The 26,031-nt window shown below is 38.3% G+C and overlaps 1 long non-coding RNA gene and 1 pseudogene across 2 annotated transcripts in view; both read left to right on the forward strand.

Annotated features, from left to right (window-relative positions):
• LOC120891622 (uncharacterized) overlaps positions 1 to 17,519 on the forward strand; it is an 18,739-nt gene extending 1,220 nt beyond the window's left edge. The window contains exons 2-4 of one of the 2 annotated variants that reach the window (XR_013428957.1): positions 11,494 to 11,619; positions 14,708 to 15,021; positions 16,558 to 17,519. This is a non-coding gene — a long non-coding RNA (uncharacterized LOC120891622). The remainder of the gene's footprint in view (positions 1 to 11,493; positions 11,620 to 14,707; positions 15,022 to 16,557) is intronic. The other variant, XR_013428961.1, reaches the window with a different exon arrangement.
• A 6,448-nt stretch (positions 17,520 to 23,967) lies between these two features.
• LOC101971695 (putative gustatory receptor clone PTE01 pseudogene) lies at positions 23,968 to 24,920 on the forward strand (annotated as a pseudogene).
• Positions 24,921 to 26,031: the final 1,111 nt, after the last annotated feature.

Here is a 26,031-nt window from a genome sequence, read left to right on the forward strand (position 1 = left end):
TTCAGTCCTTTAGGTCTTTACTTTTCCCTTTCATTGTTTTATTGACTATTGCTCTGCTAGAGGAAAGCTATTGAAAAGTATTTAATTAGGTCCTTCTATCTGGAAACCTTGCTGAACTTTAATATCTGTAAGTTCGTTATTTTGGACTTAAATATAAATAATATTTCCTGTGCATTTTTGTTATTATAATATTCATAAGTCGTTTATTTTTCTTCTTTGTGCAGGGACTCCTAACTATAAGTCAGATAAGAAATAAGGTATTCATGTCTTGGTTAATAATAATCACCAAGGTTCCCATGTTAGCTGTTTTTTGTGGCTTTTATCAAGTCCTGTTTGGAATCTGCTTTGTTAAGACATTTTTATCAGTAGTTTTGATAAATATTATACAATGTGTATGAAACTATTAAGTTCATAATAGTTTACTCCAACTTGACTTATGATGTCATGTCTGTAAGAAACAGACTCTCCTGTCCAAACCTAAAGAATAGATTAAGAAATAAAAGATATAGCCAAAAAAAAGAAAGGAATGTGATTTTCCTTTCCCCCGAGGCCAGGTAGAGCTGAAGGCAGATTGCTTTTTAGCAAAGAAAGCATGTGGAGAATCAATACAGTGAACTCATTTTATAGAATTATTCTCTTCATCTTGTGTTCCCACCATCTTCATCTATTTGTCCCCTTACACCTTACATCTAAGTCTGTCTGTCCCCTTGATATAGGACAGATATGGCTGGACACCAGAAATCAGATTGATTTTAGCTTCAGCAGTCCAGAGGATGCTAACGCCTAAAAAGCTTTGGACCCTGAATCTGAAAATTCTTTTAGATTTATACTCAGTGGGGTGGTTATATGTCACTGGGTGGGTACATAATACTTACTCTTTGTCCCACATTTTTAGGCTAGACAGAGGTTTCACAAATTTTGTCTGCAAACCTGGCATTTATAAGAAAGAGAAAGTTACAAACCTCAGAAATTTTTCCTGATATCCTATTGACGCCCTTTGTAAAATTCTTTCTGACAAGAAAAGAAGCTTAATTATGGCAAGGGTCTTTTGGATGGGGGTAACTGGTCTGCTTCACCCTTACAAAGCAGTAAAGATTTTTTTTTTCAATGCTAGGGATCAGACCAATGTGTTGCACATGCTAGGCAAGTGTTCTACCTCTAAGCTATACCCCTAGCCCCAGAACAAATTTTATTTAGGGCAATTGCAGTAGGGAAGTAGAGACCTCAGTATAGAACTGGACTCAATTCTGAATACAGCACAGATAAGTGGAAATTTATAAGCCAAGGAACATGGTGGTGTTTCTAGGTAGACATGAGCAGTGGGAACAGGGTCTCTAAAGGATTAATTCTATGTATAAGTGAAGAATATGGAAAACAACATGTCCCTAGAAAAGGGAAATGACAACCCCCAGGGCTGAGGGAGGACAATGGGTCCTGGGAGAGAAAAGGCAAACAAAGTGCCTTGTGCTCTCTCTGGTCTTTCCTCCTTTCCCAGTATTCTGGAGGGGAAGGCAAACAAATGGGCTCTGGGCTCTGGATTATTATCACAGTAACAATGAGTTTCAACCTTTTACAAATGTTTTCCTGAGTTAGATGTTTAACCTGCACAACTAGTTTCCTGACTGTCCAGCCAACATGTCCCAAGTCTCTCATGATTAAGTCACACAAAATCTTCTGCTATGATTAACTCTCATTAAGATCTATAAAAAACAGACCTCTCTTTTAACCAGTCACCATTTTCTCCCCTGAAAATGTGCCATTCCACTACTGCTTAATAAAGACAGCTTGCTGAGCTGAGGTCCACTCCTGTTTTCAGTTATTTTTGCTTACATGAGCCTACATGCTAACTCTCAGCATGTCTTTCTTTGAAACAATTCACAGGAGGCCATTCTAACTCAGCTGTGTTTTAAAAATAATAAGAGTATTTGGGCTGGGGTTGTGGCTCAGTGGTAAAGCTCTTGCCTAGCATGTGTGAGGCACTGGGTTCAATTCTTAGCCCCGCATAAAAATAAACATGAAAAATACAATCTGTTAATAAAAAGATAGCAGTATTTACAATCCTTGACTAAGGAGCTTATTGTTTTCAGGATGTTCTGGTGCTTGTCCTGATAGGCTATGATTCTGCCTATCCAGGGAACAGAGGGTTTTTAAAGAGGTGATTCAAAGGCTACTGTCCACATTTACCCTGATGTAATTCATTTGTTAATTTGAGAGATAAACATTTCTTAAATCTTCTGGTTCCATCCCCAGAGATCCATTTACTTCATTCCTGTGATTGATGTGTGCTCAAGGACAGATAACTGGGCCTAGGATAGAAAAAGGGTAAACCTGTTTCCCCAGAAGTTAGGAAAGGGAAAAGGGAGAAGAGAAAAAAAGAAAGTCAGCTTTAAAATAAGCCTCATTGGAAAAGCAACAAGGGATATATTCAAAACATGACATGGACCACTGTCACATTCTTTTATCTAGGGCTGAAGAGCACAGGCCCCAAAACTCCTTTACTAATTAGAAAAAGAAAAGGAAATCAAAGAAAAAAGCACAAGTTACACTGATCTGGGATGGATCTGGATGAAAGAGGATCTTTGACTTTACACAAACCAAAATGACCTAAAGTTTCTGTTCAGTAGAAACATGAACAGTAGGGACCAAAAAATATGATACAATCCTACCATCAGTCAAAAGAGGTTGTGCTTAGTGATAAACCCAGCCTAATTTCCTCTTAAGACTGGGAACCATCTCGTCACATTTTATTTTGTGAGCCCATTTTGGCTTTACTATAAATTACTGTGATTTCTAAACTTGCTTGGAATGCCTGCCCATGTCTTGAACTCACCCATGCCTGGATTTCCCTGACCAGAGCAACCCTCTCTGAAAATTTAGTGGTGCTTCATAAATTCTGGCTTTCCCTGGCCAGATAATGACCCTCTTCGAAGCTTTAATGGCACATCATAAATTCTGGTGTTAGGATCTAAATTTACTCCCTAAGTGCTGGACCATTAAATTTACTACCTGCCTTTGTGTTATGCTTGTAAAAAACCTGTTATCTGTAAGTTCTCAAGACACCTCCCCTTTTTGCAACTTTCTGTGCTGTAAAGCTACACTCCTAGAGAGCTGGAAGGCTGTCTACTATTCCCACAGGTTTTGGCCTGTCAGAATTACAAGCTTGCTTTAATTTGATTTAAATTGGAGTTGATGGTCTTTTCTTTGCATTGTGGTTGAACACTTAGGTGGGATTCTCTAGAAACCTTCCCTTCTGTCCTAATAAAAACTGAGTTCAGGAAGAAGTGAGTTGTCACTCTCCTGAGAGAAAGCACTCTCTCCTGTGAGGGTATTTTCCCCTTCTTTCTCTTCTAATAAATCCTGCTATTCTTTTACTAAGTTACACATCTTGCTTGAAATCTTCTCCTGCAAAGACAGGAAAGCCAAAGAATACATCAATTTCCAGAAAGATCTTATCTCAGGTATCATCTTATCTCCTTATCCCTTGGTTGTGTGGAGGGGAAGTTAGAAATGGAATATACTAAGAGGAAACTATCACAGATAAAAGGGGAATTTTGGTTCAACTAACCTAACAGATTTCTTGCTAAACAAAGGCCAAAGTGATCATACATCACCAGGATGTTAAAAGCTAAGAAGCTGATTAGATATTGTTAAATTAAGTTTGGCCTCAAAGAGCCCCTGTGAAGTGGACTGTAGCTTGATGTGTAAGCAATTTGGATCTAACCTTAGCAACGGAGTGTCAGCAAATCACAGTAATCAAGTTTCAGCCAGCCACAGGCTGCCACCTGATCAGCCCATGCTCATGTGAAGCAGATGCTTCAACAACCAAGTGCATATAAGGCAAATGCTAACTGCAGCCAATCAGGATGTTTCTGCATTTCACTTCCTTTCTTCAGCTAAATATAAATAAACAAATAAATATAGTGGGCAGACTTGGTTGGGGCACTCTGAATTATAACCTAATGTAATAGGTTCTTTTCTTGATCAATGTGGACCCAGTGAGCACAACCAGAAGGTAATGAATAGAAAAAGCTGGCTCATGGGGTGCATGCCTGTAATCCCAGCAGCTCAGGAGACTGAGGCAGGAGGATTGAAGTTCAATCCTCAGCAATTTAGTGAGATCCTAAGCAATTCAGCAAGTCACTGTCTCTAAATAAAATATTTTAATGGGTTGGGGTTGTGGCCAATGTTTAAGTGCCCCTGGGTTTAATCCGTAATACCCAAAGAAAAAAATAGAGAAGGATTTGTTACCCTCGGTCATATGCTAGGTGCTAAAATCATCAAATGAAAATAAAAGTTTATGATTAGAACAACAGTCAAGCAGCATTGGCAGGCCATCATTAAATGAATTATCAAGAGAAAATAAAAAACAAAAAATCTGTCTTCCTAACAGATACCTTTCTATGATGGCATGGGGTTGAACAAAAATATAATGCCAAAAAATTTAAAAATTTCATAAGGGTGTCTTGTTACTACATTATTCTTCAAACAGTGACTGACAGGTACACTGTACACTAATATCACCTTTGTGCTAACTGATGTTATGCGATTTATGTGCATTTAAACTATACATCAAAATATGAAGATCACCAAAGCCAGAGACAGGAATTTCTCTGACATAGTGTTTATAGTCATTTTAATGCCAGGATTTTTTTTCATTGCCTTAAGGTAAGTTATATTTGACAGCTTCTTGATTTCTTTTAATGACAATAATTTTCAAATGGGAACAATAGTTCTTCTTCTTCTCTTTTATTATTATTTTTTTATAGTGCTGGGGATGGAGCCCAAAAGGAATGCTGGTTCTGCTATTTTATTAGAAAAGTAGACTGTACAAAACAAGCCAGACTCAGGAGCACAGGTTTTCTCTCCAATGTGGAAGTTAGAGAGAAAAGAGGGGGGAAATGGTACTCATCAAAATAAGAGGGAGGACATTAAGGAAGTGGTAGGAGCTTGGGGAAGGTGAGGAAGGAAGCGGTAGGTGCTAGGAAATAAAACTGATCAAATGTTAAATGCATGTACAAATAGACCACGATAAAACCTACTCTTCTATATAAGTAATATACACCCATAAAAATTGTCAAAATGGACTATATTTCACTGTGATCATAGACTTGTTATGTGTAATGATCTTGGTCTCTGGCACTGCTCATTACATATGAGCAGAGAAGGGTATGAAACACAGATACCAGTAAAGCAAGAGTTCAGAGAAGACTCAGTTTGTCCAGAAAATATTTCTGAAGGTGCATGGAATTCAAGTGTGAGTACTTGCTTGTGCTGAACACCTGTTGTTTCCTTATTCTAACACTTTTATTCCCAAAGGTGTCCGAGTAATATAGAAGAACCTAATCTAACACGTGTCTCAGAATTCCTCCTCCTAGGCTCTCAGAGGATCCAGACATGCAGCCCATCCTCTTTGGACTGTTCCTGTCCATGTACCTGGTCACTGTCCTTGGGAACCTGCTCATCATCCTGGTGGTCAGCTCTGACCCCCACCTCCACACCCCCATGTACTTCTTCCTCTCCAACCTGTCCTTGACAGACATCTGTTTCATCTCCACTACTGTCCCCAAGATGATTGTAAACATCCAAACTCACAGCAGAGCCATCTCCTAAATAGGCTGCCTGACACAGATGTCTCTTTTTGCCAATTTTGTCTGTATGTAACACATGCTTCTGACTGTGATGGCCTATGACCGGTTTGTGGCCATCTGTCACCCCCTGTGATATCCAGTCATTATGAACCCTCATCTCTGTGGTTTCTTAGTCATGGTGTCTTTAATAATTAGCCTTTTCAACTCCCTGTTGCACAGTTTGATTATACTACAGTTTGCCTACTTCAAAGATGTGGAAATTTCTAACTTCTTCTGTGGCCCTTCTCAACTCCTCAATCTTGCCTGTTCTGATACTTTTACCAATAACATAGTCATTTATATTATAATTGGCATATTTGGCTTTCTTCCCATCTCAGGGATCCTTTTCTCGTATTATACAATTGTTTCCTCCATTCTGAGGATCCCATCCTAAGCAGGGAAGTACAAAGCCTTCTCCACCTGTGGGTGTCACCTGGCAGTTGTTTGTCTATTTTATGGAACAGGTAATTTAGGGTACCTTGGCACAGCTGTCTCACATTCTTCCAGGAAGGGTGCAGTGGCCTCAGTGATGTACACTGTGGTCAGCACCATGCTGAACCCCTTCATCTACAGCCTGAGGAACAGGGACATTAAGAGTGCCCTGAGGAGGCTGCACAGCAGGATGGTCTAATTTTTCTTTGTTTCATCTTTTCTTGGAGTGTGGATTCTAAACCAGGACACTCCTGGTTATTGTGTTCATATCAGTCCTCAGTAGCAAGTCAGAGCCTTGATTGTGCCCCCAGCAGGGGAAGCTTCTCACATCTGCAGTCCTTAGTCATGACCAAGCAGGTAGTCAGCGCAACCAAGAATGTGCTGATGGAGACAGGATGGGAGGAGGGATCCACATAGCACTTATTCATTATCTACAACATAAAATGTAAATATATTTGTTATCATTTCACTAATTTTCTGGATACCAGGGATTGAACCCAGGGGTGCTAATTCATGGATCCACACCCCCAGCCCTTTTTATTTTTTTTATATTGAGACAGGGTCTCACTAGGTTGCTCAGGGCTTCACTAAATTCCCAAGGCTGGCTTTGAACTTCCCATCGTCCTGCCTCAGCCTCCAGAGCTGTTGGGATCACAGATGTGTGTCACCACGCCCGCAGTCATGCATGGTGTTGGTGTTACCTCTGAATTTCTTCCTATCTCAGGGAGCTTATTCTGTTACTATAAAATTGTTTCTTCATTGTGAGGGTCAAATCAAGAGTTGGGCTATCAAGCCTTCTCCATCTGTTGCCTCACCTGTAAGGTGTTGTATATTTTATGGAACTAGATTTGGAGTACACGTTGGTATCCCATTCCGCCAAAACTCCAGACCTCAGTGACATGCTCTGCATTCATCTCCATGCTGGGTCCTGAGGACACAGAGCAGAACAGTCCAATCTCAGGACCTGCAGCATATAGTTAGAAGGTAGGCTAGAAAAACTGCAGCAAAAGCTAGCCTTTACAAATGTATTCCTTCTCCCTCTTTACATTATTTTTGTAGACCACATATATGCTCTGATGTTTGGTAATAGTGTTGCATTAGCCAGGGTCAGAATCAGAATAAGTATGTAGTTGTGCCAATGGGTACAAATTTTCAGTTTAGCAAGATGAAAATTTTCTGGAAATGGACAATGGTAATGGTTAAACAACAAAGGGAATATAATTGATACTACTGAACTATGCACATAAAATAGATAAAAATGGAAGTTGCTGTTTCCTGTATATTTTATCACAAGAAATAGAATTAGGCACAAATGGGTCATTCAAAACAAGGAAAAGAAACAAATTGAGTGAACAATACCCCAGAGCTTCCTTGAGTAGAGGAAGAGACCATAACCATGTGGATATTTATTTTCTCTTCTTCTTTTTCTACCTCTACCCATGTGAGGAAGTCCTTGGAGATTAGGATAACAGAGCAACTTGGCTAATTACAATCTCTGTGCATGGATCCTTCAAGTTTATTAAAATGAATCAGCCTGTGTCTCTAGCACTTGATTTTGGTAGCTCAGGGGGCTCCATACATGGTCTCCTCCTCCCAGGGTTGTCTATAGCAGGAAGCTCCTACCTGACCCTGTGTGCCTATCAGTCCTGAGGAGTGACTCTGAGCCTTCACAGGCACCTGATTAGGGTGTAACTTTGGATCCTCAATGTTTGTTCATGAGCCAGCAGGGAAGAAACTTAACCAGTATGTCTGAGGGAGACATTGAATAGGAAAAGGGCTGTCAGAAATATTGTTTCTACGTCATCAGGACAAATATGATAGTCTGGGTGGACAAATGAAAGGATATCAGTGTGCAAAACAAAGAGTTGTGAGATCTGGTTTTTATATTCTTGGTTGTTTTGAGGGTGAGACTTCCAACTCCAGCTCACCTCCACTATCTGTACTTCCCAAAGGCACCTCATCCAGTCTAGCAGAAAGCGGGCCTCCCAAACTCTTTCCTCAGCAATCCAAGAGGAGTATGAAGGTGATCATGATGTTTAAGAGGAAAATAGCAGCACACATAGCTTTGTGATGCATCGCCAAGGGCTTCCTAAATGCCAGGTTCAGAGCTGTGTTTCATGCAGCTTGGCTCATCTCAGAGTCTCTGCAGAGCCTTTCTTTAGTACATGTGTTCACATTATTATATAGAAAATAAAAAAATATTATATTTATGAAAATTTTGCCAGGTTGTTAGGCAGAGATGAGTAAATCTGTTTGACTGAGGTGGTCTAAATATGGACACCAGGCTTCTGGGCCGAGGAACCCCAGCAGGCTGATCCCTTGACAACCTAATCTGCCATTTCCACTCCTGTCACTCCAGAAGTGACCCTTTGCTCACTCTGCTTTTCATTGTGGATGTTCCCAGAAGATCAAAGAGAGAGCAGTTGGCATAAAAGCAACATCCAACATGGGAAGAATAGATCAAGGGCAGAGATCACAGGAAACAGGGGCACAGACCTCTCCCCACTGCAGGACACTCTGAAGCCCTCTCTATCCTCCTTGCTGCTGGCCCACTCGGTCTCAAAGGAGTCAATGCCACCTCTTGGTTTCATTCCTACACAAGAAACTGGAGAGTTTTAAAGGGTTCTCCAGATGTACTGGTGGTCAGGGTCTTGGACCTCTGCTTGAAACTTTCTGATAATTGGGAAATAAGAGACAAGATTACTGCATCACACCCAGACAATGACTTCTGAATTTTTTTGCATTATTATGGTTATACTATAGCTAGTATTATAGTTATACATAATAGTGGAATACTCTGTGACTATTCATGCATGTGCAAAACAAAATTTGGTCCATTTCTTTCCCCGGGACCTCTCCTCTTTCTTTCTTTCTCCTTCCCCCTGATTCTATTTTTTACTTTAGTGGTCTTATTACTATTTTTTTAATTGGTGCATTTTAATTCTACCCCAAAGTGGGATTCACTGGGGTGCATTTGTACATGCACTTAGCATCAGTTGGTCAGTTTCATTCCCCAGGATTCTGCTTTCCCTCCTTCCTCTGCCACCTTTGAGCCCTTTCCTCTATTCCACTGTCCTCACCTGTGTTTTCCTGAGGCCCATTTTTATTTATTTATTTTTTTCTCCAGCTTCCATATATGAGAAAAGACATTTGATCCTTGGCTTTTCAAGTCTCTTATTTCATGTAGCATGAAGTTCTTGTTTCACCCATTTACCAGAAAATTACATAATTTCTTTCTTTGTATGACTGAATAAACCTCCATTGTGTGTATTTACCACATTTTCTTTATCCATTCATCTATCGATGGACACCCTGTCTGGTTCCATAACGTGGCCATTGCAAATCTCACTGGTACCAACACTGATGTGCCTGTGTCCCTATCATATGCTGATTTTAGTTCTTTTGTGTAAAATACCAAGGAATGGGATTGCTGGGTTACATGGTGTTTCCAATCCTACTCTTTTGGAAAATCTCCACGCTGTTTCCATGGTCGATGTTCTAACTTGCAATTCCTGCCTTCTCTCCAGCCTTGGTTATTATTTGTGCTCTTAATAATTACTATTCTAACTGGAGGGAGGTGAAATCTCAATGTAGTTTTTATTGGCATTTCCCTGATTGCTAAGGAAGTGGAGCATTTTTTTTTCACATATTTGTTGGCCATCTGTATTTGGTTTTTTTGTTTTTAGAAATGTGTATTTAGTTTATTTGTCCATTTATTTATTGGGATATTTGAGGAATTTGGATGTTAAATTTTTGAGTTATTTATGTATTCTGGATATTAATATTCTGTCAGAAGAGAAGATGACAAAGATTTTTCTCCCATTCTATGGGGGCTCTGTCTTCCCCTTGACTATTTAATTTTGATCACTATCTATTGAATTTGTTATTTCTTCTCAGAGGGGAAGGTTGTTAGTATTTCTAAGACAACGTTGTCATCTGAGTTGATCTACTGGTGATACAACTGCATTGAATTAGTAATAAAGAGATAATGGATGCTCCCATGTGATTATCATGTGATGAATGTATTAAATAATGCAAAATAAAATTGAGATATTATTATTTATACTAATTATTAATTATAAGGTAATCTCCTACCATTCAACCAAAATATGCTGTTGCCTGAAGTTACCATTCTCCAATTTCTGTTTTGAGGCAATAGTTATATTTGATAATCATATGCTAGATATTTGGACAAGAATGACTAGCTCTCTTCACCTCTGATTCTCTATTCTACCTTGCATGCCATAGAGGAAGTATAAAAAATTATCAGAGTGGCTGGGGTTGTAGCTCAGTTGCCTAGCGTGTGCAATTTTACAGATATTTTACACATGTTCTGTATATAATGGCAACTCCAAGATACAGAACTAAAATTTTCATTTTCTAACTTGTGCTCCAGTCTCCTATCTCCACTACTGGTGAAAAATGGAAATATTATTCCCAATGCATTATGAAATGTCTTCATGAGTTCTTGTGGAAGGATTATCACAAAACAGAATGCAGGGATATTTTTGATAGTATAACTGAAGAATACAATAATGTAATTGATAATAACCAATTTGATCAGAGTATCACATGTAGATAATTAATATTAAAATTGAACATGCATCAATTATTGGAGGTCAAACAACTATCTCTCCCATAAATATGGCACATAGAAATTCTAACTTGTGTTATACAGACAGAGTCACAGGAAGTTTAAAGGATTGTTGCCACAATAAACTGACATACTAAATAATGTCCTTTTCCTGGGTAATGCTTTGTAAAATACAAAGCTTTTGAGGTCAATGTATGTATTACACAAGAAGAAATATAACCACATGTCAAGGGACGCTAGTGTATTTGAGGGACAATAGGTGTTACTACTTAGATTAACTTTAGAAACTTTAAGGTAAGTTTGAAAGAAAAATGTCCATAGATACCTAAACCAATACTTCTATGGTATAACATTGAGAGGAAAATAAATGAACCAAATTTATGATGGCAGTTGCTTCTGGGGGACAGATATACAAGAGAATGGAACCATGAAGAAATACCAAGAACTCAAATGTCTAGAGGATAATTCGAATCTCCACAAAGTAGGAGTTTTATAAAAATATTAAAGTTTTGTATGTTCTTGGAAGTAGTGGTATTATCAATGGTGACTAATATTAATGGACCATTGTTTTAATGCCAGGGAATACTCAAAGGCAGCTGTTGTTAATTGTGGTGTAAGAAATGACCATCGGGAGCTGGGTACAGTGGCGCACACCTGTAATCACAATGGCTTAGGAGGTTGAGACAGGAGGATCAAAAATTCAAAGCCAGACTCAGCAAAAAGTGAGGCCCTAAGCAAACAGTGATATCCTGTCTTTAAATAAAATACAAAATAGGGCTCGGGATGTGGTTCAGTGGTTGAGTGCACCTGAGTTCATTCCCTAATTCCTCCCACCCCCAGGAGGAGGAAGAGGAGGAGGAGAAGAAGGAGAAGAAGAAATGACCATAAAGAACTTCACCACACAGACACTCTGACTGAATATGTTCACTTGTGGCCAGATGTCTGGGCATTTATAGATACCCACAGGTAGATATGATGATAAATGGGGCTGAGGACCAAGACTCTATGCAAATTAAAAGAATTAAATAAAATATATTTTTTACAACAAATCTCTAAGGAGGTAATTATTTTCCCTGTTATACAGATGAAGAAGCTGTCAGCATATTTTCATAGTTCCTGAATTTTTTTCAACTTTTTCCTTTTAAGTCATAGTCTGATTGGATAAAATAATAAACCTAAGGGTAGTTGAAGTGAAAGAATTGCAAACCATGTATCAGGAAGAACTGGCCAGAAATGCATAGACTCATCATAAGGTTGGGACTCAAAATGCACTTTGTGATCTTCACTGCCACTAAAGACCTCCACTTTTAAAAGTTGGGTGAAGCTTTCAGAAACCACTTCCCTGTGTGAACAGGCCATTATTGAACACAGAATAAAGGAGAAAAGCAAGCATATATCCTTGCTATGTTTCTTCATACTTTAGTATTTTGTATTCACTGGTAGGTGCACTGTACACTAAAGTCACCTTTGTCTTAATAGATGTCAGATATGCATTTAACCAAGCCATTTTTTTGAAATGTTGATGTCCACCAATGTAAAAAAAGGGACATATGTTAAATTTTTTTAAAAATATATTTAGTTGCAGATGGACACAATGCTTTGTTTTGTTTATTTCGTTTTATGTGGTAGCGATCAAGCCCAGGGTCTCACAAAAGCTAGGCAAGTGCTCTACCACGGAGTCACCACCCCAGCACCATATTAAATGATTTTTAAGAAACAAAAACAAAATATGAATAAGTGACAAATTACACCCACAAAGGAAGGTAATCAGAAAACAATAATGAAGAAAAACTTCTAGGAGAAAACTGGTATCTAATAATGTTTCCTGATTATGAACTATCAACATAGATAAATTGTTTAGATAATGTTATCCTAGATCATAGAAAAATGTTTATAAACATTAAATATGCTGATTTAAGGGAAGTACTACTACCTTAGAAAAATAAGGTGTATTCAATTGTTTGAATTGCCTTTAATTGGAATTTTTTCCTTAAGCAAGTAAGAATATTTAGTAGCTATTTATCTAAGGAATACTTTGTTTTTTTACTGTTTATGAAATATTTACCTCTGATATTCTTGGTTTTCTAATATCACTGAAATAATATCTAAATAGTAATAAAGTAAGAATGCATAGAAAGATATGAAAACCAAAAATAAACAAGGAAAGAGTGATAACAAATTTGTGTTGATTACAAATGATAAATATTGTTGAAGTTTATGGAAACCAAATGTGAATACATGTCAATATTTGAATTAAAACTATGTACAGAGTATTGTATGTCTGTTTATTTGAATCACTTTTCCAAACAGTTTTTCCTATTTCAAAAGATGTCCGAGCAATATGGAAGCATTGAATCTAACATGTCTCAGAATTCCTTCTCATGGCACTTTCAGAGGACCCAAACTAGCAGCCCATCCTGTTTGGACTGTTCCTGTTTATGTACCTGGTCACAGTGCTTGGAAACCTGCTCACCATCCTGGCCATCAGCTCTGACTCCCACCCCCATCCCCCCAAGTACTTCTTCCTTCCCCATTTCTCTTTGGCTGATATTTGCTTTATCTGCACCACAGTCCCAGAAATGATTGTGGACATCAAACTCAGATCACAGTCATCTTATGTAGACTGCCTGACAAAGATGTCCTTTTTTATCTTTTTCATAAACATGGATAATATGCTTCTGAGTATGATGGCTTATGACTAGATTGTGGCCATCTGTCACCCCTTGCATCATTTAATCATCATGAACCCTCACCTCTGTGGCTTTTTAGTTTTCGTGTCTGTTTTGTTTAGCCTTTTGGAATCCCAGCTCCACCACTTGATCATCTTACAATTTTCCTACTTCAAGATCATTGTAATGTTTTGAGCAACTAATAAAAAAAATACTGTAGAGTGATTAACATGATTCAGATGTCCATCAACTTGGGAATAGCCCCCAAACCTATTGTTCAGTGAATAAAAGTTACACTTTAAACGGTAAAAATAAAAGATGTGGACATTTCAAATTTCTTTTGTGACCCTTCTCAACTCCTTAGTCTTGCTTGTTCTGATAAATTTACCAACAACAGAGTCATGTATTTTATTGGAGTCATGTTTAAATTTTTCCCCATCTCAGGGATCATTTTTCTTACTATAAAATTGTTTCATCCATTCTTAGAAATCCCTCTGCAGGTGGAGAGTACAAAGCCTCCTCCACCTGTGGTTCTCACCTGGCAGTTGGTGGCTTATTTTATGGAACAGCCATTAAAGTGTGTCTTGATTCTGCTACCTCACATTCTCCCAGAAAGGGTATGGTGGGCCTCAGTGTTATATACTGTGGTCACCCCCTGTTGAATCCCTTCATCTACAGCCTGAGAAAAAAAGACATTATGGTGCCTTGAGAAGGATCCACAGCAGGATGGTCTAATCTCACAACCTTTGACATCCATTTTGAATGTAGGTTGGAGTTGGCAGCAAAACTAAACAAGTAGACCTATTAGCCATTCCTCATTCCTTATATCAATTTTTGTTGATTTTTGACTTAATTTTTCATTGTATTTAATAGTAAAATGGTCATTGCCAGTGTTGGAATACAGAAGAGTGAAATTTTTTCAATGTACAAAGTTTTGGTTTTGGAAGTTAAAATATTTCGAAAAATGGGTGTTGATTATAGCTGCACAACAAGGTTAATGGGTTGAATACATAGTTCACATGAAATGTTACAGTTTTGATAGATATCTCTTTCCACAATGAACAACAACATAAAAAATACAGATAGCTCTTTTAAAAACAAATAAGGCTAGGGATATAGCTGATTGGGCAGAGTGCCTGCCTCACATGCACAAGGCCCTGGGTTCAATCCCCAGGGCCACAAAAATAAATAAATAAAATAAAAGTAAAAAATGAATAAAAAGTAAAATCCAACAAACAGCCCATATAACTTCCTTTTGAATAGAAAGTATAAGATAACAATTTTGGTGGGCATTCATTTTCTCTTCTTCTTCATCCCCCTCCCCTTCCTTCTCCTCCTCCTCCTTCTCTTCTTCTTCTTTTATCGTTTTCTCCACTAATATAAAGAAGTCTTTAGATATTGGGCAACATGGGCAAATTTTGCTAATTATGACCTCTGTGCATTGAAGCTCCATTGTTTTGCTACGATAAATAATTGCCTGCACCTCCAGCCCTTCCACTTGGTGGCTCCAGCTGAATGTGCTCCATACCTGTGTCTCCTCCTCCCGTGGTTGTTTGGGATCAGGAAGCTCATATGTGACACTGTGCTCATATCAAGCCTGAAGACACAGACAGAGCCTTCTTCACTGGGCACAAGAGAGGCCAGCAGCATTGGATCTTCCTTCCTTAGTCATGAACGAGCAGAGAAGCAGCTTAAACCAGTAAGTGCTGAGGGTGATGGTGGATGGAGGAGGGCCTGTTGGAAATGCTGTTTCCCCTTCTTTAGGTCTAAGAGTGAGTTTGTGCAGACAGATGGGAGGAGGAGTGTGAGGCTGATGTTCTGACGTGTGTTGGAGCCCAGACACCTCATCCACAGTCCAGCTCTCCTCTCACATTTGTAACTCTGGCTGTGAACTTCCCACCATCAGTGGTTCCCTCTGTACTGTGATCTATGTACACAGCATGATTACAAAGGGGAAGGTGGCAAGAAGAATGGCTGTGAAACATGCCACACACCATGCTGGAGGGCTTGCTGAGTGTTAGGCTCTGAGCTAACTTTGGGCAGCTCTTTCCATTTCATGTCAGCTGCATAGTTGGCCCCAAGCCATAAGTACACACACTATTTCCACAGAAAGAGGAATGACAGCATTTTAAAATTTATTTTTTTAGTTACATACAGCACCAGGATACAGCATTGTGAGGTAACAACTCTCAGATTGTTAGAAAAGAAGGGAGAGGGTTGGATTGGTCTGCCTGAACACAGACCAGGGCATTAATGCTAGGATCTTCTGGGAGGATTTCCCCCTTAACAACCTAAGAGGACCTTCCTCTTTCCTCTCACTTCAGGAAGACACCCCTTGTTCTCTGTGCCTTTCCCTTTGGGGGTTCCTGATCAGTCACAGAGGACAGCAGTAGGGGACATCCACCCAGGTCCATCAAGTATGGGAAGGACAGGTCAGGATCACAGACAAAGATCACAGAAAGAACAGCACATGACCAAGCAGCACAGATTTTCCTCTCGCTCCTCTCTGGGATATCCTTGCAGCTGTCCAAATCTTTCTGCCATCTTGTAATCTATCCACTCCATCTCAAAAGCTTTCATAGAGTTTACTGTTGATTTTCTTCCTACTCAGGAAATTGACCAGAGTTTAAAAATATACCACAGGGACTCCTATGGTTTAGATCTCTGGATATCTGCTTGAAACTTTACAATGTCTGGTAAACAATGAAAAGTTCCGTGTATCAGACCCAGAGCCCAGCAATTCATGTTTGAATCTGTCAGTCCCCCTTGTATTGGATCCTCCAGTGCAGAACAGGACAGGTACTTATCATCTCTGAAACTCACCATTGACACACTGAAGAATGATTAAACAGATGTGGGTGTGCCTTGGATGATTGTTATTTGATAAATGTACAAATAAGAATGTACAATTTAGATATTGTTACTTTTTAATGATAGGGTTAATCTGCATATCATTCAAGTATAATATCCTGTTATTTGTAGTGACTATTTCCCTGTTTCTGAAACAAGACATGTCGTTTTGTCCTTGTACAAATATAAGCCATGTTGTTTGGAGAGGTATGCCAATTCCCTTTCATTCTACAGTATAAAACACCTTGTTTTCCACAAAGAAATCATCAATCAAGGTGAAACTATGTTAAACATTTACTAGACTCTTCCTTGGTTCACAAAAATTGGTCACAATATGTCATCAACACTCCTGGTGATTTCCTGTCTGCACTTTCTTTCCTTTCAGGAATGTCCAACAGAATAACTCTGAGAGAAAACCAAGAACTACAGCTCTTCTTTGTGCCTGTATCTTGAACACATGAAATTTAAATTGTTATTTACCAGCGTCTACATTATTCAATGTTTCAAATGTAATTTGGGGGATATTTGTGGGTATTAAAAAAAAGAAGAAAGAGAAATGGACAAACAATCTTTATGTCTGAACTGATTCACATTTTGGAGTCACTGACTTTTGACAATTGTCTTCATCAATAAACCCGCTGTTTCCATTAAAATGAAAAAATTTTATTAGGAAAGAAAAATACAATGACCAAATATTAATTAGGTTCCAAATTTCCCTTACAGGATTTATACATGGGTGTTTTGTACTTGTTTTCAATAATCAGTCTGTGCTCTGAGAGATGGGGAGGTTTGTACACATTCTGCATATAATAGGATTTTGAAAAGATTGTCCCAATTCCTTACTCCTATCCCAGGTCACTGTCCCCTCTGCTGGAGTCAAATGGAAATATTACTACCTACGCAAGAGGAAATTTCTTAGCCAATAATCATGCAAGGGCTATCACTAGATAGCAACATTTCTGACAGTACACATTTAACTGTAATAGGTTGTTGTAATATGTTGAGAGCCACAGCCCAAGAGGCCCCAGCAAACTTCCAGCTGCCAGCTGATGATTGGCTCACAGCGGCCCCAGCAAAGTTCTAGCTGCCAACTGATTGGCTCCTCTGCGGTGGTGCTCATTAGGCTGTTTCCCTGCCCTTTCAGACCATGGAGCTGCTCATTGGGGGACATTTTTGGCTCCGCCCACACGACCCATCCAATGGGCCTCAAGAGCAGGAGGAGTGGGGGAGGTTGAGAGGCTTGTGGGAAGCCAGTGGTGGCAGTTGGGCTCTGAGGGTTTTCCTGAGGAACTGTGTGGTGCGGTGTGTGTGTTCTAAAAATAAAGTTTCTTTTGACAAGTGGCTCAATTAGGACTCATTTTTTATTGAGACAACCAACATATGTTATTAAAGTAAAGTACAACATGTATCAATTACTGAAATTCAAGTTACCAATTCATGCACACATACTATGTAGAATTTCTTATTTGCATGAGACACAGGATTTTGAAAAGATTGCCCCAATTTGTGTATTAAATTATGATTCTCCTTTAGGTAATGCAGTAGCATTAGTGAAAACATACTTCACAGAGAGACTTAAGTGTACATATAGAGGTACACTGTACATTTGAGGGACCATGGATGTTGTATTGTACACTACCTAGATAAGATTCAGGTACTGTTGAGGTGAACGCTGAAGAGAACTGCCTATGGAAACACAAATATATATGGACATTGTATATTGACATAAAAATAAGACCACTTAATCCTGATAGCACTTTCCTTTGGGTGGCAGATATGCAGGAAAATGGAATTATGCAGAGATAATCAAGTACAAATTTCATAAGTAGTAATTCAATCCCCTATAAAATATTAGTTCTAAAGCACATGTTGCTAAATGTTTAATATTCTAACATGGGTAGTGCTTATTATTGATGATAAAAATGAAGAATATTGATGGCGATTTCTAAGTGTCAGAAAATGTTATAGGCAGTGGTTCCCAAATTGATGTAAAAAAGGATCACACTAATTTCAAATGCAGGTATTTTAACTAAATTTTATTTTAATCCAATGTCAGGGATCCTAATATTTTTAAATATTCACAGGCCAGTTGTATCACAAATCAGACTGAGGACCACTAGTATTTGGTATTTAAAAACACCTTAAGTATTTTTACAATAGCACTTATTAGAAAAGTAATTATTTTATCATTCTACAGATGAGGAATTGATGGCCCAGGTATGCTTATGTTATTTCAAGAATTTTTTTTCTTTTTCATTTATTTTCCAAGTTAAATCAGTATGATCTGAAAACATAAGAACACTAAATTATATTCAAGTAGCTCAGTTAAGAGAATTGGAATCCAGGTATTAAATTCCAGGTACCAGAAAATATTGATGTAAAAATCTATTAAATGACATTTTTAAAAGGGCTGGAATCAAACTTGGATTTCAGGTTCTTCCCTGATTTTATAGTCTTCAACTGTATCTATGAGAGATTCAGGAAAGGAAATGAATTCATATTCCCAGGCCACAGCAGGGGAGGGGAAATAAAGGAACTGACACTCTATGCTAGACACGTTACTGTAATTGTGTGGGGTTGATACAAATCAACCTGCATAAAATAAAAATTTTGAAAGTGCTTCTTAGCATATTGGTACAGTGTCGTCATTGATAGATGCAGTGCTCACAAATGCTGTCTTCATGGTCGTTGGCTACATGACTGCTTTCTGATATGAACTATCAGCTTTAGCTGAGTGGTGAGATAATGCCATCCTATCCCTTATCTAATGTTTTAAATATTATAAGCTAAAGGAATTTGTATTATTGTTTGATTACTTGGTGTCTCTGCTTATCTAGTTTCTTTGTCCAATACTCTTTTCTTTTTCAAAAGGTGCCCAAGCACCTTTTTCAAAAGGCCAATGCGCAAGGATGACACGCAAATTCGTGAAGCATTCCATATTTTTAAACAATCTATTCAATGAAATAATACGAGAAAACTTCCCAGACTTGAAGAATGACACAGAATCCCAAATCCTAGAAGGCTACAGGACGCCGAATGTGCAAAACCATAAGAGATCCACACCTAGACACATTATAATGAAGATGCCCAACATACAGAATAAGGAGAGAATTTTAAAAGCTATAAGAGAAAGGAAGCAGATTACATTTAGGGGTAAACCAATCAGGATAACAGCTGATCTTTCAACACAGACTCTGAAAGCCAGAAGATCCTGGAATAACATATTTCAAACACTGAAAGAAAATGGGTTCCAACCAAGAATCGTGTATCCGGCAAAATTAAGCTTCAGGATGGAAGATGAAATTAAAACCTTCCACGATAAACAAAAGTTAAAAGAATTTGCAGCTAGAAAACCATCTCTTCAAAAAATCCTTGGCAAAACATTACAGGAAGAGGAAATGGAAAACAACAATGAAAACCAACAGTGGGAGGTAGGACAGTAAAGGGGGGAAAATAATCAAAGAGGAAAACAAATCAGGTTTAGTAACATTAATAAACAAATATGGCTGGAAGAACAAACCATATCTCAATAATAACCCTAAATGTTAATGGCTTAAACTCACCAATTAAGAGACACAGGCTAGTTGAATGGATCACAAAACAAGACCCAACAATATGCTGCCTACAGGAGACACATTTGATAGGAAAAGATATACATAGGCTGAAGGTGAAAGATTGGGAAAAATCATATCACTTCTATGGACTGCGGAAACAAGCAGGAGTGTCCATACTCATATCAAATAAAATAGATTTCAAACCAAAGTTAATCAAAAGGGATAAAGAGGGACACTACATACTGCTCAAGGGAACCATACACCAACAAGACATAACAATCATAAATATATATGCCCCAAACAACGGTGCTGCTATGTTCATCAAGCAAACTCTTCTCAAGTTCAAGAGTCTAATAGACCACCATACAATAATCATGGGAGACTTCAACACACCTCTCTCACCACTGGACAGATCTTCCAAACAAAAGTTGAATAAGGAAACTATAGAACTCAATAACACAATTAACAACCTAGACTTAATTGACATATATAGAATATACCACCCAACATCAAGCAGTTACACTTTTTTCTCAGCAGCACATGGATCCTTCTCAAAAATAGATCATATATTATGTCACAGGGCAACTCTTAGACAATATAAAGGAGTAGAGATAATACCATGCATCTTACCTGATCATAATGGAATGAAACTGAAAATCAACGATAAAAGAAGGAAGGAAAAATCATGCATCACTTGGAGAATGAACAATAGGTTACTGAATGATCAATGGGTTTTAGAAGACATCAAGGAGGAAATTAAAAAATTCTTAGAGTTAAATGAAAACACAGACACAACATATTGGAATCTATGGGACACATTGAAAGCAGTTCTAAGAGGAAAATTCATTGTTTGGAGTTCATTCCTTAAAAAAAGAAAAAACCAACAAATAAATGATCTCATACTTCATCTCAAAATCCTAGAAAAAAGAAGAGCAAAACAACAGCAAAAGAAGTAGAAGGCAAGAAATAATTAAAATCAGAGCTGAAATTAATAAAATCGAAACAAAAGAAACAATTGAAAAAATTGACAAAACTAAAAGTTGGTTCTTTGAAAAAATAAATAAAATTGACAGACCCTTAGCCATGCTAACGAAGAGAAGAGGGAGAACTCAGATTACTAGCATACGGGATGAAAAAGGCAATATCACAACAGACACTTCAGAAATACAGAAGATAATCAGAAATTATTTTGAATTCTTATACTCCAATAAAATAGAAGATAGTGAAGGCATCGATAAATTTCTTAAGTCATATAATCTGCCCAGATTGAGTCAGGAGGATATAGACAACCTAAACAGACCAATATCAATTGAGGAAATAGAAGAAACCATCAAAAGATTACCATCTAAGAAAAGCCCAGGACCGGACGGGTATACAGCAGAGTTTTACAAAACCTTTAAAGAGGAACTAATACCAATACTTTTCAAGCTATTTCAGGAAATAGAAAAAGAGGGAGAACTTCCAAATTCATTCTACGAGGCCAACATCACCCTGATTCCTAAACCAGACAAAGACACTTCAAAGAAAGAAAACTACAGACCAATATCTCTAATAAACCTAGATGCAAAAATCCTCAACAAAATTCTGGCGAATCAGATACAAAAACATATCAAAAAAATTGTGCACCATGATCAAGTAGGATTCATCCCTGGTATGCAAGGCTGGTTCAATATACGGAAATCAATAAATGTTATTCACCACATCAATAGACTTAAAAATAAGAACCATATGATCATCTCGATAGATGCAGAAAAAGCATTCGACAAAGTACAGTATCCCTTTATGTTCAAAACTCTCGAAAAACTAGGGATAACAGGAACATACCTCAACATTGTAAAAGCTATCTATGCTAAGCCTCAGGCTAGAATCATTCTGAATAGAGAAAAATTGAAGGCATTCCCTCTAAAATCTGGAACAAGACAGGGATGCCCTCTCTCACCACTTCTGTTCAACATAGTTCTCAAAACACTGGCCAGAGCAATTAGACAGACGAAAGAAATTAAAGGCATAAAAATAGGAAAAGAAAAACTTAAATTACCACTATTTGCAGCTGACATGATGCTATACCTAGCAGACCCAAAAGGGTCTACAAAGAAACTATTAGAGCTAATAAATGAATTCAGCAAAGTGGCAGGATATAAAATCAACACGCATAAATCAAAGGCATTCCTGTATATCAGAGACAAATCCTCTGAAATAGAAATGAGGACAACCACTCCGTTCACAATATCCTCAAAAATAATAAAATACTTGGGAATCAACCTAACAAAAGAGGTGAAAGACTTATACAATGAAAACTATAGAACCCTAGAGAGAGAAATTGAAGAAGATCTTAGAAGATGGAAAAATATACCCTGTTCATGGATAGGCAGAACTAACATCATCAAAATGGCGATATTACCAAAAGTTCTCTATAGTTTTAATTCAGTGACAAGCAAAATCCCAACGGCATTTCTTGTAGAAATAGAGAAAGCAATCATGAAATTCATATGGAAAAATAAAAGACCCAGAATAGCAAAAACAATAATAAGCAGGAAGTGTGAATCAGGTGGTATAGTGATACCAGATTTCAAACTATACTACAGAGCAATAGTAACAAAAACAGCATGGTACTGGTACCAAAACAGGCGGGTGGACCACTAGTACAGAATAGAGGACACAAAAACCAACCCACAAAACTACAACTTTCTTATATTTGATAAAGGGGCTAAAAGCATGCAATGGAGGAAGGATAGCATCTTCAACAAATGGTGCTGGGAAAACTGGAAATCCATATGCAACAAAATTAAACTGAATCCCTTTCTTTCACCATGCACAAAAGTTAACTCAAAATGGATCAAGGAGCTTGATATCAAAATGGATCAAGGAGCTTGATATTAAATCAGAGACACGGCATCTGATAGAAGAAAAAGTTGGCTACGACCTACATACTGTGGGGTCGGGCTCCAAATTCCTCAATAGGACACCCATAACACAAGAGTTAACATCTAGAATCAACAAATGGGACTTACTCAAACTAAAAAGTTTTTTCTCAGCAAAAGAAACAATAAGAGAGGTAAATAGGGAGCCTACATCCTGGGAACAAATCTTTACTCCTCACACTTCAGATAGAGCCCTAATATCCAGAGTATATAAAAAACTCAAAAAATTAGACAATAAGATAACAAATAACCCAATCAACAAATGGGCCAAGGACCTGAACAGACACTTCTCAGAGGAGGATATACAATCAATCAACAAGTACATGGAAAAATGCTCACCATCTCTAGCAGTCAGAGAAATGCAAATCAAAACCACCCTAAGATACCATCTCACTCCAGTAAGATTGGCAGCCATCATGAAGTCAAACAACAACAAGTGCTGGCAAGGATGTGGGGAAAAGGGTACACTTGTACATTGTTGGTGGGACTGCAAAATGGTGAGGCCAATTTGGAAAGCAGTATGGAGATTTCTTGAAAAGCTGGGAATGGAACTACCGTTTGACCCAGCTATTCCCCTTCTTGGTCTATTCCCTAAAGACCTAAAAAGAGCATGCTACAGGGACACTGCTACATCGATGTTCATAGCAGCACGATTCACAATAGCAAGACTGTGGAACCAACCTAGATGCCCTTCATTAGATGAATGGGTAAAAAAAATGTGACATTTATACACAATGGAGTATTACTCTGCATTAAAAAATGAAAAAATCATATAATTTGGAGGGAAATGGATGGCATTAGAGCAGATTATGCTAAGCGAAGCTAGCCAAGCCCTAAAAAACAAATGCCAAATGTCTTCTTTGATATAAGGAGAGTAACTAAGAACAGACTAGGGAAGAAGAGCACGAGAAGAAGACCAACATTAAACAAGGATGAGAGGTGGGAGGGAAAGGGAGAGAGAAGGGAAATTGCATGGAAATGGAAGGAGACCCTCAGGGTTATACAAAATTACATACAAGAGGAAGTGAGGGGAAAGGGAAAAATAATATAAGGGGGAGGAATGAATTACAGTAGAGGGGGTAGAGAGGGAAGAGGGGAGGGGAGGGGAGGGGGGATAGTAGAGGATAGGAAAGGCAGCAGAATATAACAGACATGAGTATGTCAATATGTAAATCAATGGAAGTGTAACTGATGTGATTCTGCAAGCTGTATACGGGGTAAAATGGGAGTTCATAACCCACTTGAATCAAAATGTGAAATATGATATATCAAGAACTATGTAATGTTTTGAACAACCAACAATAAAAAAAATAAAAAATTTTTTTAAAAAAGTGCCCAAGCAAAATTAAACTGAAAAACCTAACATCTGTATCAGAATTTCATCTCATGACACTCTCAGAGGACCCAAACCTGCAGCCCATCCTCTTTGCCTTGTTCCTGTGCATGTACCTGGTTGGGGGGCTCAGGAACCTGCTCATCATCCTGGCTGTCAGCTCTGACTATCGCCTCTGCACCCCCATGTACTTCTTCCTCTCCAACCTGTCCTTGGCTGACATCTGCTTCATCTCCACCACGGTCCCAAAGATGCTCATGAACATCCAAACTCACAGCAGAGCCATCTCCTATGTGGGCTGCTTGACACAGATGTCCATTTTTATCATTTTTGGATGTATGGATGACATGCTTCTGGACATGATGGCCTATGACTGGTTTGTGGCCATCTGTCACCCCCTGCAATACTCATCATTGTGAACCCTCGTCTCTGTGGCTTTTTAGTTATGGTGTCTGTTTTGTTTAGCCTTTTGGAAGCCCAGCTCCACAATTTTATTGTCTTACACTTTGCCTACTTTAAAGATGTGGAAATTTCTAATTTCTTTTGTGAGGCTTCTCAAGTACTGAATCTTTCTTGTTCTGATACCTTTACCAAAAATGCAATCATGTATTTTGTTGGTGCCATCTCAGGATTCCTTCCTCTCTCAGGCATCTTTTACTCATACTACAAAATTGTTTCCTCTGTTCTTAGAATCCCATCATCAAGTGGGAAGTACAAAGCCTTCTCCACCTGTGGGTCTCACCTGGCAGTTGTTTGTTTATTTTATGGAACAGCAGTTGGAGTGTACCTTGCTTCTACTGTATCACAATCACCCAGAAAGATTTCTGTGTTCTCACTGATGTATGCTGTGGTCGTTCCTATGCTGAATCCTTTTATCTACAGCCTGAGGAACAGGGACATTAATAATGCTCTGTGGAGGGTGCACAGCAGGACAGTGTAATTTCAGGCATTCAGATTTCATTTGGAACGTGTTGGAAAAAGCAGCAATGCTAAACATCTAGATTTCCATGTAACTTATGCCTCGTTGTGATAACATTATTTTTGTAGTTTGATGATTTTATTTCTTCATCATGTTTCTTAGTAGAATGGTGTTTTCCTGGGCTAGGAGAAGGAGGAAGTTTTTTATAAATGGGTACAAAGTTTCAGTTTGGGAAGATGAAAAATGTCTGCAGATTGTTGATGGTGATGTTTGCATGAAAGAGTGGATGCAATTAATGCCCCCCAACTCTGCAATTCAACATGAGTGAAAGGAAAATCAGTAAAATACAGGAAGGATAATAAGGGAGAAGAGGGGAGGGAAAAGTCTAGGACAGGAACTGAAATGGAGCAAACAGATTCCATGCATGAAAGATTTTGTCAAAATGAATTCAACTACTCTGTGTAATTATTATGCTCTAATCATTTTTAAAATCAACGCAATAAACAGTGGAAAGTACACACAAGTATACTCTTGAGTATAGGAAGAGCCCCAAATCTATTGTACATGTTTATTTCTCCCCTCCACTATGATGAGAAAGTCCTTTATACATTTCAATATTGTGGTTCAATTTAACAGACTGTGAGTTCCTGAGCCCCCAAGCTCATATGATAGTAAAAAGGTAGCTTTGCCTGCTTCCTTGTGGTTTGAAGATTTCAGTCGATTGCACTCCATACCTGTGTCTCTTCAACCATAGTTTTTTGTATCAGAAAGCTCCTGTCTGTCCCTATATTCAAGTCAATTGTTAGGATGGAGGCTGAGCCTTCATTAGGCACCTGTCATGGGGTGGATGTCAGAACCAGAGTTCATATTCATGGCCCAGCAAAGAAGAATCACAACTCATTCAGTGCCCAGTTGATGATGAATGGAGAAAGGCGATCAGAACCATTGTTTTAGTCATGAAGATTAACATGAAGTTTAGGCATTGAAATGGGAAGACATCAATATGCAATACTCAGCTGTTATGAGTTGTGTGAATATGAGTATTTGGTTGTGTTGGGGATCCTAAGAATCTCATTCAATGTTTCCATTTCCTTCCACACTTGGAACATCATCCATGATGGCAGAGTATGGG

The sequence above is a fragment of the Ictidomys tridecemlineatus genome, chromosome 2, assembly GCF_052094955.1.
Source record: "Ictidomys tridecemlineatus isolate mIctTri1 chromosome 2, mIctTri1.hap1, whole genome shotgun sequence".
NCBI classification, from domain to species: Eukaryota; Metazoa; Chordata; class Mammalia; order Rodentia; family Sciuridae; genus Ictidomys; species Ictidomys tridecemlineatus.